This window comes from Martes martes (genome assembly GCF_963455335.1).
Source record: "Martes martes genome assembly, chromosome: 5".
Taxonomy (NCBI): Eukaryota; Metazoa; Chordata; class Mammalia; order Carnivora; family Mustelidae; genus Martes; species Martes martes.
Genome location: NC_137892.1, coordinates 103,856,685 through 103,870,520, shown reverse-complemented (window position 1 = coordinate 103,870,520; position 13,836 = coordinate 103,856,685).

Genomic DNA, 13,836 nt, shown 5'->3' with positions numbered 1-13,836 from the left:
GTTACCTAAGAAACAACCGGTGCAGAAAGGACACAATGAGTCTCCTTTGTCCCCTGGAAAGCAGGAAATAAATTTCCCGTGTGAAGGGTACCCTCCCTGTACCAGAAGAGAGGTTCTTACCACTAGAGATAGGGAATTTAGGGTAAGAAGGCTGTATAAACAAATCTTGTTACTTCTTTATTCACTTACTACCCCAAACCCAAACTTATATGTCTTGTTAATTCTTCGCAAATGTGTTGTTTCTTTGTCTAAACGCTGCCTGCTTTGGTCACGTCTTTGAGTCTCATATTTTTGTGAGCTCCCATACATGTGAAATTAAATTTGTTTTTCTCTTGTTAATCTCTCTTACGTCCATTTAATCATTAATCATTTTATTAATTAATTATTTGTTAGACCAGCCAAAGAACCTAGAAGGGAAGAAAGGAAAATCTTTCCTCCCCTACAGTATACATAGTCACACATATACAAGCTTTCACACCACACCCATACACATATGTACACATGTGCACACACACACATACATTCTATTGTGCCTTTCCTGATACCACTAGGCAGTTAACTCATTCCTCAGTGGACACTGACTGGGGTGTCCTACAATTTAACTCAGTTCATTTTTTTTTTTTAAGATTTTATTTTCTTCTTTGACAGAGATCGTAAGTCGGCAGAGCGGCAGGCAGAGAGAGAGGGGGGCAAGCAGGCTCCCCACTGAGCAGAGAGCCCCATGCAGAGCTCGATCCCAGGACTCCGAGATCATGACCTGAGCTGAAGGCAGAGGCTTAACCCACTGAGCCACCCAGGCACCCCAATTTAACTCAGTTCTGAGTTTCCTACCTGGAGTCACATGGGCTAAGCGCTCAGTCCCACAAGACTGTCTCAGATGTCTCAGATGTCTTCAGATGTCATTTGCGAGTCTAGGTTGCCACTGGGTTTTTTGTGGGCAGGCTATAAATCGGAGGTTTCCTAACCCCCCTCCTCGGGTCTGGTTAATTTTCTGGAGTGGCTCACAGAACTCAGAAGAACTATGTACTTACTAGTGTAAGGGCCTATTTAGCCAGAGCGGCCCCACCCCGGTTGAACTGCCATTTTGTTGTAAAACTTAAATTGACCTTGCCCCCCCCCCCCCGCCCCGGAACTTACTTAAAAGCAAGTCTGGGAAACCAGTCCCAGGTAACAGCCCAAATACAAGGGTGGGTCAGGTCAGGTGGAGACATTCAATCAGTGGGGGCGCATACTGTCTCCTAGCTACTAAGGAGTATGGGCCCTTCCCTTTGGGCACCTTTTGGGTGCCAATTCTGAACAAGGTGATAGGCTGGTTCAAATGTCTACTAGGGTAAATTGTAATTCAGTTGGTCACCTAGCATGACTGTGCAGCTTTCTCTGTGTGTTACAATTTCATTGGCCACCTGTGTGTGGCCAGGCTCAACCACATGGCCTTTGCTCTATGAAAGTTAGTCTGGAAAGCAGGGAGGGGTCGTCCTCTCTGTAAGGGGCGGCCCCGACCGGTCTGTTTGATGGTCGGTCTGATTCTTGATGCTTGGCGTGAAATAAAGCTTTGCTTGACCTTTGCTTTGTATCAGTCTCGCTCCTTTGACCATGGACCCATTATTGGGGGACCCAACACTGGGGACCCAACACTAGGTTACCAGTTCATTGCGAAAGGATCTAACTCAAGAACAACCAGATAGAAGAGATGCACAGGGCAAGGTGTGTGGGAAGGAGTGAGGAGCTTCCGTGCTCCCTGGAGCACAGCAATCTCTCTGGCTCTCCGTGTGTTCACCAGCCTGGAAGCTCTTCGGGGCTCTGACCTTTGGGGTTTTAGGGAGGCTTCCTTACATAGGCACAATGGATTAAATCATGGGCCATTCATGATTGATTCAACCTCCCTCCAATCCTTCTCCCCTCCCAGGAAGCCAGGTATTGGGACTGGAAGTTCCAATCCTATAATCATGGTGAGTTCCCAGATCACCAGGCAGCCAGCTCCCATCCTTAGGGTCTTTCCAGAAGTTACCTCATTAACAAACTTAGGTGTAGCTGAAAGGGACTTGTTATGAATAACAAAAACCTCTATCACTCCTTTCACTTAGGAAATTTCAAACATTTTAGGACCTCTGTGCCAGAAACAGGGGTGAAGATGGGGATATATATTTGTTATTATAAATCACAGTATCATAGACATACGTACTCATAAGCACATATACATCCAGCTACACACACACACACACACACACACGCATGCACATGCATGTGCAAGGAGAGAGCCCAAGGACAGGATGTACAGGAGATTGGACCTATGGCTGGCCTGAAAAGAGGAAGAAGACATGAATATAGCCAAGGGAACAGGTGACATTGTTTGAGTCCCAAGTAGGGAGGGGAGTAGGCTTAATGCAGGAGTCTTGGTCTCTGGGCCAACCTTGATGTGCTGATGCTGTTGCTTTACTGAAACTTAAAGGGCTGTTTTCCCTCCTGAAATACTCTCCCCTTCACAACAGGGCTTGGTAATCAGGGCTTGCCAAGAGCACATATTGCAACCGCAATAGTTAGGGCTCCCTGGGGGGATGGAGAGTCTGGGTCCTTGTCCTGGAACATCCCAAACCCTCCCCGTGTCAGACTTCAGCAGAGTGGACACACTGACAGATCAGGGGACACTTTTCCTGATTTCTCTCTCTACTGGACCTCAGTCTCTACCTTCCTGAAGCTTTGTTGATTGTGCCGACACTTTCATTTCCAAGGACTGCGGTGTACACGTTACTCTTCTAAATTCTGTATTAAATTTTGATTTAAAAAAATAGAGAAAATGAAAAAAAATAACATCTTTAAATGGCTGTCAGCATTTTAGTGTTTCAAACATGTCCTCATTTTAGAAGTGACTAGTCTTGTGCCCAGCGGGCTGGCCCACCTGCAGGGATATTCACTCATTCATTTTAAAATGCTGATGGGGCACTTGCCATAAGCTGGGCTGTTATAGTCACTATGATAACAATCATGAACCCAACAGACAAGATTCCTGTATCCAAGGAGACTGCTGGAGAAAGGTGGCAAGTTAGCAAACCAATAAATAAGCAACAATAAAGAATGTCCTTAAAGCCACTGAAACATACACTGAAAATAGTTAAAATGGTCATTTTTATGTTACCATTTTATGTTAAATTCTGCCAAAGTAAAAAACCAGTGATTTCTTTTTAATCAGGGAAGAGGTGGGCTAATTTCCCTGAGGTGGTTGGGGAAGACCTCTCTGGAGGAAGGACCTCGGATCAGAGAGTGGACAGAGAGGAGAGTGGATGGGATCCAGCCGGCTTGGCTGCACCCAGATCCTGGGCCAGGTGGGCAGGGGGAGGCTAGGGGAGGAAGGGTGAGCAGAGGGAAATGAGGGAAAAACTGTAGCTGTGGGAGTGACCTGATCTGGCTTCCAGGTTGGAAAGACCACTCAGGCTGCCCTGTGGCACAGAGCTGGCCCAGGAGACACAGAGGCAGCCTTGGGAGGCGAAGTGGCATTCCGGGGCGAGAGAGATGGGAGGTCTCTCCCCATAAGCATCAAAGCCCCCTTTCCCTCTTTCCCTGACCGTCCCCGCATCATGGGGCCGGCAGGTCACATGTTGGAAAGGAAGATGAGGAAATCAGTGTTGAAATCTTCTGGTGTCTGTGTCAGTGGCAAGGCTCCACTTCTGGGGATGGGGCGTGGCCTCCGCAGCCCCTCCCCTAGCCTGCTTTACCCACTGGCAGGAGGAGGAGGAGGAGGAGGAGGAGGAGGAGGAGGAGGAGGAGAGGGACAAGGGAGGGAAGGGAGTGGCTTACAAGAGCCTGGGCCTGAGTTTGGCAAGTGAGCTCACCTCCTGGGCCTTGGTTTCCTCATCTGAGAAATCAGGATAATAACAATATTCACACTGCAAGCTCGTTGCAAAGGCTCAATAAGGTAATAGATGTCAAGCTTGCCCCATAGCTTTTAGCACAGGGTAAGCACTCAGTCAAAGCCACCATCACCACTGTTGCTTTGGAAATGTAGCACATTTATTCAGTCTGCTCTGGGTACATTAAGACCACGAGACTTCCCCATCTGAAGGCTTATACATTGAGTTTAAATCCCTTTGATTAATAAGGTTAGCTACTTTTTTATACTCCTTGTGCATCTCAGGGTCAGGGTCTCGAACTTCATCTTTTTTCCCCCTTGGGGTCACAAAGGAGGCTGTGGTATCTATGTCCCTTAACACCCTGATTGTTATATGCTCACAGCACCCAGAGTTAGGTGTTCAGTGTCCGTGTTTCCTGCTAGACATGCTCCATTAAGAAAGGACCACCCCTCCCCCAGGCATCGCTGTGTTAATAGGGCACTGGTTAAGGATCTGGACTTCTTGTATATATCCAAAATAATTGAAAGCAGGATCCTGGGGGCATATTTGCACATTCATGTTCATAGCTACATTAGTTGCAATAGCCAAGAGGTGGAAGCAACCAATGTCCATTAACAGATGAATGGAGAAGTAAAACGTGGTGTATGCAAACAGTGAATATTATTCTGCCTAAAAGGGAAGGAAATTCTGACAGATTGCTACGACATGGATGGACCTTGAAGACATTATGCTAATAAATCAGGTACAGGATAAATACTGTAGGATTCCATTTGAGGTATATGAGGTATCCAAAGTAGTCAAATTCATCGAAACAGAAAGTAGAATGATGGTTGCCACAAGCTCAGGAAAGGGGAAGCGGGGGATTGTTTAATAGGTACAAAGTTTCAGTTTTACAGGATGAAAAAGTTCTGGATTTCTATTGCATAGCCATGTGAATACACTTACCACCACTGAACCTTATACTTGGTTAAGTTTTCTGTTATGTGTTTTTTATCACAATTTAAAAATAAAAAAAAGACTCCAGGCTCCTGGGAGGAGAGAACTAAGTTACCAAGTGGACTCCAACATTAACTGTACCAATCGCTTACTCTGGAAGTGAGCATTGCATGAGATATTGAGATATTCAGGTAAAACTCAGTGTTTGGCACATGGTAGGTGCTTAATAAATGTTATCTTTGCTTTTATTATCATAAGTGCTTGATCAATATCTGCTGGAATGAATGAATGAAGCCAATATTTGAAGACTAAATAATGCTCACTCATCACATGGGGACTTGTGTTTGGAGCTATTGCTGGTCTCCCCTGCCTATTGTTGAAGTTCCCTGCCTAACCTGGGATGGCCTCTCCCATTGTTAAAACCAGTGGTCCCATGTTGAGGGTCAGTGGTGATTGTCATAGTTGTTCATTCTTTTCCTTCCTGGAAACATTTTCTTCACCTGGCTTCAGGGACATAAATTAGTCCCCTTTGCTGGTTTCCTCTTATCTCCCTGACCTCTCAATGCTAATGTACCCAGAACACAGTGGTGGCTTCTCTTCTCTCTTCCATCCCTCCCCTCCCCTCCCCTCCCCACCTTTTCCCTCCCCTCCCTTCCTCCTTTCTCTTCTCCTCTCTTCCTTCCTCTCCTCTCCTCTCCTCTTTTCCTCCCCTCTCCTCTCCTCCTCTCTCCTCCCCTCTCCTCTCCTCCCCCCTCCTCCCCTCTCTTCTCCTCTCCTCTCCTTTTTCTCTTCTCTTATCTCTACATTCACTCTCTAGAGAACCTCAGCCAAACCTGTGGCTTCACATACCATTAACACATCGATGACTCCTAATTTATGTCTCCACTCTGGACCTTTCCCCTGAAATCCAGACTCATATTCCCTCCCTATTCGATGTCTCCATATAGATATCTGAAGCAACAATTTGGTCAACAAGTAGGAGAAGTCCAATTTCATATAATCTAAAATAAACTTCCTACCTCCATAAATGGCAAGTCCACTTCCCATTCTTCAGGCCAAAAACCTTGAAGTCATCCTTAACTTTTCTCTTTCTTTCATGTTTCACATTCAGTCTATCAGTAAATCCCATCTGTTCAGCCTTCAGAATATATCTAAAAACTACCCACTTTCTTCCACTGCTACCATCTTGCTTCTAGCTCCAACACTCCATGCCTGGATTATTGCTATAGCTCGTGAGTTGTCTCCTGGCTTCTATCTTGAGCCCCTCTCTCTCAATAACTTTATCCCAAAACAGCAACCAGAGTGATTTAAAAATGTAAGGAAGAAAATATGAAAAGCCAAAAGTGAATATCATACTCAATGGTAGAAGCCTGAAAGCTTTTCCTCTAAGATCAAGAACAAGGCAAAGATGCCTGCCTTTGCTATCTCTAGAAATGTAGTACTGGAAGCTCTGTCCTGAGTAATTATGCAAGAAGAAGAAATAAAAGATATCTAAATTAGAAAGAAAAATTATCTGCTTGCAAATGATAGAGCTGACATATAAATTATAAAGTTTCCCCCAAAAGAACTGTTAAAACTAATAAATGAATTCGGCAAAGTAGCAGGGCACAAAGTCAACACACAAAAATCAGAAACATTTTTATATGCTAACAATGCTGAAGAAGAAATTACAAACACAACTTCATTTACAGTAGCGTCATATAGAATAGACTACTTGGAATTAATTTAACCAGGGACGTAGAAGACTTGTACAGTAAAAACTACCAGTCATTGCTAAAAGAAATTAAAGAAGACATAAACAAATGGAAACACTTCCCCTTTTTATAGATTAGAAGGCTAAATATTGTTTAAATGTTAATACAGCCAAAAATGATTTACAGATTCAATTCAATTGCTATGAAAATCCCCATGACCCTTTATCTCCCTCCCTTTTTTTCAGAAAGAGAAAAATCCATCCTAAAATTCATATGGAATCTCTAAGGACCCCGAATAGCACACATAATGTTGAAATAGAAGAAAAAAGCTGAAGGTCACACTTACTGATCTCAAAATTTACTACAAAGCTATAGTAATCAAAACAGTGTGGTACTGGCACAAAGACAGACATAGAGACCAATGGACTAGAATAGAGATCTCAGAAATAAACCCTTACCTATATGGTCAAATGACGTTTGACAAGGGTGCCCAGATTATTCAATGGTAAAAGGACAGTCTTTTCAACAAATGGTGCCGGGGAAACTGGATATCCACATGTGAAAGAGTGAAGTTGGATGCTATCCACACCTAACACCATACATAAAATTAACTCAAAATGGAACAAAGACCCAAATGTGAGACTCAAAACAATAAAACTCTGAGAAGAAAGCAGAGGACAAAAGCTTCCCAACATTGGACCCAGCAATAACTTCTTGGCTATGTCACCAAAAGCACAGGTAACACATGGAAAAATGGACAGAGTGAATTTCATGAAAATTTTACAATTGTGTGCATCCAAAAACACTATTAACAGAGTAAAAAGGCAACCCACAGAATAGAACGTCTTTGCAAATCAAACATCTGATAAGGGAGTCCTATCAAAAATACATACAAAACTCCTACAACTTGGCAAAAAACAAAAAATAGCCCGGTTCAAAAATGAGCAACGACTTAAGTAGCCATTTCTCCAACCCAAAGAAGATGTAAAAATGGTCAACGCGCCCATGAAAAGATGCTCAGCCTCACTAACACCACGATCTGAATGGGAGGTCATGAGGCCGAAGTCCCGTGGGTGGGATTAGTGGAGAGAGCGGCTCCTTTGGCCATGTGAGGGCCCAGCGAGAAAACCGCGGCATGGAAAGGAGCCCTCACCACACCAGCGGGCAGCCTGGTGTCTGACTTCCAGCCTCCAGAACGTGAGAAATAAATTCCTGTTTATAAAATGCCCACTCTGAGGTAGTTTCTTACAGCAGCCTGAAGTAACCAAGACACTGATCGTTAGGGAAACGCAAATCAGAAGTACAATTAGATACCACCTCGAGTTCAGTAGGATGACTACTATTTTTAAAAACCCCTCTGAACAAAAAACAAAAACCGCAGAAAACAAGTGTTGGTGAGGAAGTAGAGACATTGGAACCTTTGCACACTGTTGGTGGAAATGTAAAGTGGGACAGCCGCTGTGGAAAACAGTATGGCGGTTCCTCAAAAAATTAAAAATAGAATTACCATATGATCTGACAATTCCACTTCTGGGTACATACCCAGAAGAACTGAAAACAGGGTCTTAAAGAGATATTTGTATACCCATGTTCATAGCGGCATTCTTTACAAAAGCTAAAATGTGGAAGCAATCTAAGGGTTCATCGAGAGATGAATAGATAAACAAAATGTGGTCAATACATACAGTGGAATATGACTCAATTCTAGAAAGGAAGGAAATTCTGTAATGTGCTCTAATGTGGGTGAAACTTGAGGACATTATGCTGAGTGAAATAAGCCAGTCACAGAAAGACAAATACCGTATGATCTCACTTATATGAGGTACTTAAAGTTGTCAAAATTCTGGTGACAGAAAGTAGGAGGCTGGTTGCCCAGGGGTGGGAGGAATAGGGAGTTGTTGATTGTATATAGAGTTTCAGTTTTTATAAATGAAAAGAATTGTGGAGATGGATGGCAGAGATAGTTGTACAACATCAGCAATGCGTTTAATATACTTAAAATGGCTAAGAGGGTAAATTTAAACTAAATTCTATTTTTAATTTAAATTTAATAAATTCTTTTTTTTATGACTTTATTTATTTATTTGAGAGAGAGAGATAGCAAGAAAGAGCACGAGCAGGAGGGTAGAGAGAGCAGCTGGCTCCCAATGTGGGACTCAATCCCAGGACCTCGGGATCACAACCTGAGCCAAAGGCAGATGCCTAACTGACTGAGCAACCCAGGTGCCCCAATAAATTCTATTTTTTTATTATGTTCAATTAGGCAACATATAATACATCATTAGTTTTTGATGTAGTGTTCAATGATTTATTAGTTGCATATAACACCCAGTGCTTATCACGTGTGCCCTCCTTAATACCATCACCCATTTACCCCAGCCCCCCACCCACCTCCCTTCTGCAACCCTCAGTTTAGTTCCTGGATTCCAGAGTGTCTCAAGGTTTGTCTCCATCAATTCTATTCTTAATTTAAATTTAATATTGTGTGCATTTTACCACATTAAACATTTTTGGAAAAAAAAGTACAAGTGAGATCATGTCTCTTCTGTGATCAGAACACCCAACGACCTCTCCTTTCACTCAGGATAAAAGCAAAGTCCTTAGAGAGGCTTTCAGGGCACTGTGATCTCCGTGACCTTAACTCCTACAACCCTCCCACTAGTTCACTCTGCTCCAGCCTCTCTGGGCTTGCTGTAGTTCTTTGAATACACTTAGTGGACCTCTGCTCCAGGACCTTTGCACTTACGCTCTTTCTGCCTGGATCCCTCTTCCTGTTGACATCTCTATGGTGTGCTCCCTCCATTTTCTCAGATCTCTACTCATGGGTCGTCTTATCCACGAGGACTTCCTGCCTCCTTTCCAAGGAGTAACACCCCTCCACCAATTGCCCACATCCCTCTATGCCCTTTATCATGTTATATTTTTCTCCATAGCATCTACCACCATTTGTCATGTTCTATATCTCACTCACTAATCTTGTTCATTGTTAATACTCCCCCTGAAAGTTGAGCTCGATGAAGGCAGGGATCCTACCTGACTCTTGCATTGCTGTCTTCCCAGGGCCCATCTCAAGCACACCCAGGTCTGTAGTAAATATGTGCCCAATGAATGAATAAACGGCTTCTGTGTACGCATCTGTAAAGAGGCAGGGATCTGCAGGGGTTCTTGAGCTGTAGGAGTCTATGAATGGCTGAGATTCGCTGTGCTGTGGCTTTCCTAGAAGAAAGAGCATCACTGTCTTAATCACCTCAAAACCAACCCCTTTGGATGACCTTACTAGGTAGTCCCATGGCCCCAGTCCATACTGGAGAATGAGACTTACTGGATCTTTCCCCCATTGCTGCGTTGACTGACTCAAGTCCCTGTCTCATAGTCAGCCGCTCCAGTTGGTGCCTTTACTAACAAGGATGCTGTTTGCCCCTGGTACCAGGGTGGACTCCTGGATCCTCTGGGAAAAGGTCAGTAGAAATGCAAACACTCATCCCCGGGAGGCTGGCTTTGCTGGTCACACGCAGCAGAACGAACAGCAAATTCTTTCCCAGGTTTGCAGAGCGCAAACCTCCCTACCCCTCCACACTTGGGCTGGGACTCTTCCTTCCTGCGCGCTGTGGCACCGTGGCCCTCACCATGTCATCGGGCAGCATTTCCCTGATTCCCTGGCTTTCTCTCTCCGTTGCCATGGAAATGGGCCCCTGGCACTGCAGAAAGACATACTCCTGTGGTGTTCATTCGCACGTCCAGCCACCCTCACAGAAGCTGAACATACACACTCACACACACACATGCCTACACAGACACTGACCTCCACGCAACTGCGCTCCACCGCCCCGTGACACCACAGGCATGAGAATGACTGTCACATGGCAGGTACTTAAGACTCACGTGGGCTGCTCATGGGGCTCATGTGCCAAGATGAAGGGGATATAACCTCGATTCTCAAGTGTGATAATCTTTTCAAGAATCTTTCCCCCCTCACCCCCTTGACTTCAGCTAAGAGGCACGACCAGGGGGAGGGGCCTTTTGCTTTAAAGCAAATCAAATCATTGTTCTGAGTCTCCTTGGTGGGAAGAAGGAGGACCAACACCTTGCTCTACTTAAGGGCGGCTGTGATCACTTTTCCCTCACAGCGTGCCTGCTACTCTGGTCTTGTGGCTGTAAGAAGTGTGTGTCATGCTTCCCAGGCTGCTGGGGGCCACCCTGGACTAGGGCTCTTTTTGCCTCCCTTGACTTACCAGGGGGCCTTCAAAGTTCTGGAAGGAGTCTTATGAGCAAGCGGAGCCATGGAAAAAACAGATGGTTTGGTACTTAGAGATGAGATCTGTACATGTACATACAGCCCACATACATGCATCACATATATGCACACAAGCCCCTGTATGCACAACCCATGCACGTATCTACAGAGATCATTTCCACATATCACCACATATACATGTATATGTGTGCACATGTCCATATTTATGTGTATATCCATATATGTACATCCCAGCCCCGCAGACAATCTGCAGGCACAAATGGACCCATATACGAGTATCTTCTTCCATGAAACTTACCAAGCACACACCTGTATATGTAGCACGTTTATCTTAACAACATAGCAAAATGGGACCCTTTCTGTGATAATTTTACAGATATTCCAAGAAACTGAAAATAAACAATAGGTGACACATTCCCTATCCATTGCAAAGTAAGGAGCCACTTACCAAGGTGGTGGGGGTGACCCTAGCTTATCAACCCTGAGCCCCACACCATTTGAGGATTTAAAGGTGTCGAGGTGGAAGAGACTTGGGGGAAAGACATCCCTAGGAAAAATTGCTGGAATGCTCTGGCATTTTCTCTTGACCTCACTTTCAGTCAGGAGATGGGAGTGCTTCCTTGTCATCTCAAGCCTTTGGCTTGGGACCTGAGGAGAGCTTGGCCTATCCCTGGAGTTTAGGGGAACCCATGGGGCTGGTGTTTGTCCTCCGTTGGAGCGGTCTACAGTCAAGAGGAGGCTGGGGAGGAAGGTGCTGAGCTGGGAATGGCCAGCACTCCAGGCTTTGCCAGGGCAGAGAGTGCATGAGTATTCTTTGTGGATATGTGGACCATGCAGGAGAGCTGGCTTTATCCAAAAAGGCCACATCAATCACCCCAATGATGAGTGTCCAATGGATGAGGGGGCTGGTAAACCAGCCAGCAAAGATAGTCCCTGCCTTATAGGAATCACAGTTGGGAAGGCCCCCCACCCCAAAGATAAGTGTTTCCAAGAACCTACAGAGTATCCCAGAGAGAATGAGTCAGGTTTAAACCTCTGCCAAAGCCAGAGGAAACCAAAGTCAAGTTCCATGGGTGCCGGGGAGATCAGCTCTCCCCTGCCCCGCTCTCTGTTTCACCTGAAGGAGCAAGAAGAAACCTAGGCAGTGGCCTCCCCATCCCTCAGGAGGCCCTGATTGGGTGAGGAGACATGCCTTCACTTTAAATAAAATTTGGAGTTTCTTCAATTACCCAGACTGGAAATTTTAATTATGGAAATGAGAGTATTCTTGGGACTATAAGTGTCTGGGGAGGATCTGTTATTATGTAAGATAAGTGACCAAAGAAATTATGGCTGAGTTTCTACCCCTCGAAGCTTTCATCCAAAGTGGCAGAGAGAAAGGAGTCAAGCCAGCTTACAAGGGCAGTCATAAGAAAAATTGAGCTTCCTTGGCTGGTGTCTGGAACCTAAGGAATTGTGCTTTTCTACCAAGGGCTATGCTTGCTACAGAGTCAGCCTGATGAGAGGATCCAGTAATGAGCCTTCTCTCCCAACCCACACTCCCATTAAAAAGCATACCATGTCTGTTTGTGACTCTGGGCAATAAACTCATTTGATTTGTTTACCTAAATCACAAACACACACACACACACACACACACACACACACACACACACACACACCCTCACCATTAACACTATGGATTTGCTGCAAGTCGACCATGGCCAAACTAGGAAAGAGGGCTTCAGCAACCCCTACAAAAATACATATTCTTTTTCCTTTTAGATTCATGGATAGCATGTGAAAAAATGGCACCTCTGAGACCCCCGGTGATAGTGTCTTATTTTTCAACATTTTTTAATCTTCGGCTAAAAACATTGTAGTGTGACCCTAGACCATACGTTGCATCACACCATGGAAATTGCAATGACCTACAAAACTATTTCATAGGTTTGGACCTAATACCATATCTTTTTGAGATTCTGAATGTAAAATGAGGATAGTAATTGATACCAAGCAGGACCATTGTGAAGATTAAATGAGGAACAATTACCAGGACCTAACCTGGTAGCCAAATCCACCAGTTACCAGATGTATCTCGACCACAGGTTGGCAGGAATAAGGTATCCTGCTGCCTATTGCTCGTTGCTTGGTTTCCAGGGTGCTACCCTCCCTAGACTCTGGGGGCTGGGGGCACAGCCTTTTGAGCCCCGTGATCCGTTCTCACTTTTCACAAGGGCTGTTTCTTATTCTCTGAACTTCCGTTTTGATAGCCTCAATCTTTGAGATGTAACTCCTCTCTTTCTGAGAAAATCATTACTATTGTTTTTCTTGTTGTTCCTTGGCAAACAATGCTCTGATATCGTCTCTGTCATCCTTGGGTCCCCTCTTTTCTATCTGGTTTATTCCAGAGGCTTGGTTTGCCTGTCTATAGCTTTGGCCGGGTTCCTCTTTAGTAGCTGGAAAGCTTTTTGGTAGCTCACCATTGAGATTTGTTCTTGGTGAGTTTCACTATTATGTAAAGGACTAGTGAGTTGGTTTTTTTCTTAAGCTCATTAGCTTCCCTAGAATGGGGTCCTTCAATCTCCTGGTTGGGGATTATTACCCGGGTCTCCACTACAGATCTCTGGATTCAGTATGGAGACTTTTCGTTTGCTATCCTTGTAAAATAAAGTCTTTTGGCCTATTCTTAGCTGTTTTAGTGTCTCTCCAGCTCCAACCCAAACCAACCCAAAAAAGTATTCAGGCTTTGTTGTGTTAGAGGAGAGACATTTGTCTGGATTTTGAAGTTGAGGGAGAGAGTGGTGGTAGTGATGGTGTTATCGGTGATGACTGTGATGGCGGCTGTGCTGATGTTGATAATGGTTAGGACGTTGGTGCTGGTGGTGATGGAGATGGTGGTGTTGAAGTAATGGCAGTGATGGTGTATTGATGGCTCTTGCTGTCTCCTGCTTCTTCAACCAGCCCTACTATTTTCATCTCTACTCTTCATCCAACTTCCAAACTACCCCATGTCTCCAATTCCTGAGATGTTCTGAGGGCCTCTGGCTTTTCTCTTGTGAGCTTAGGTTAAAGCTTTCTCTAGTTGGCAAAGCCACCCATCTGCTTTCATAAAATTAATTGACAT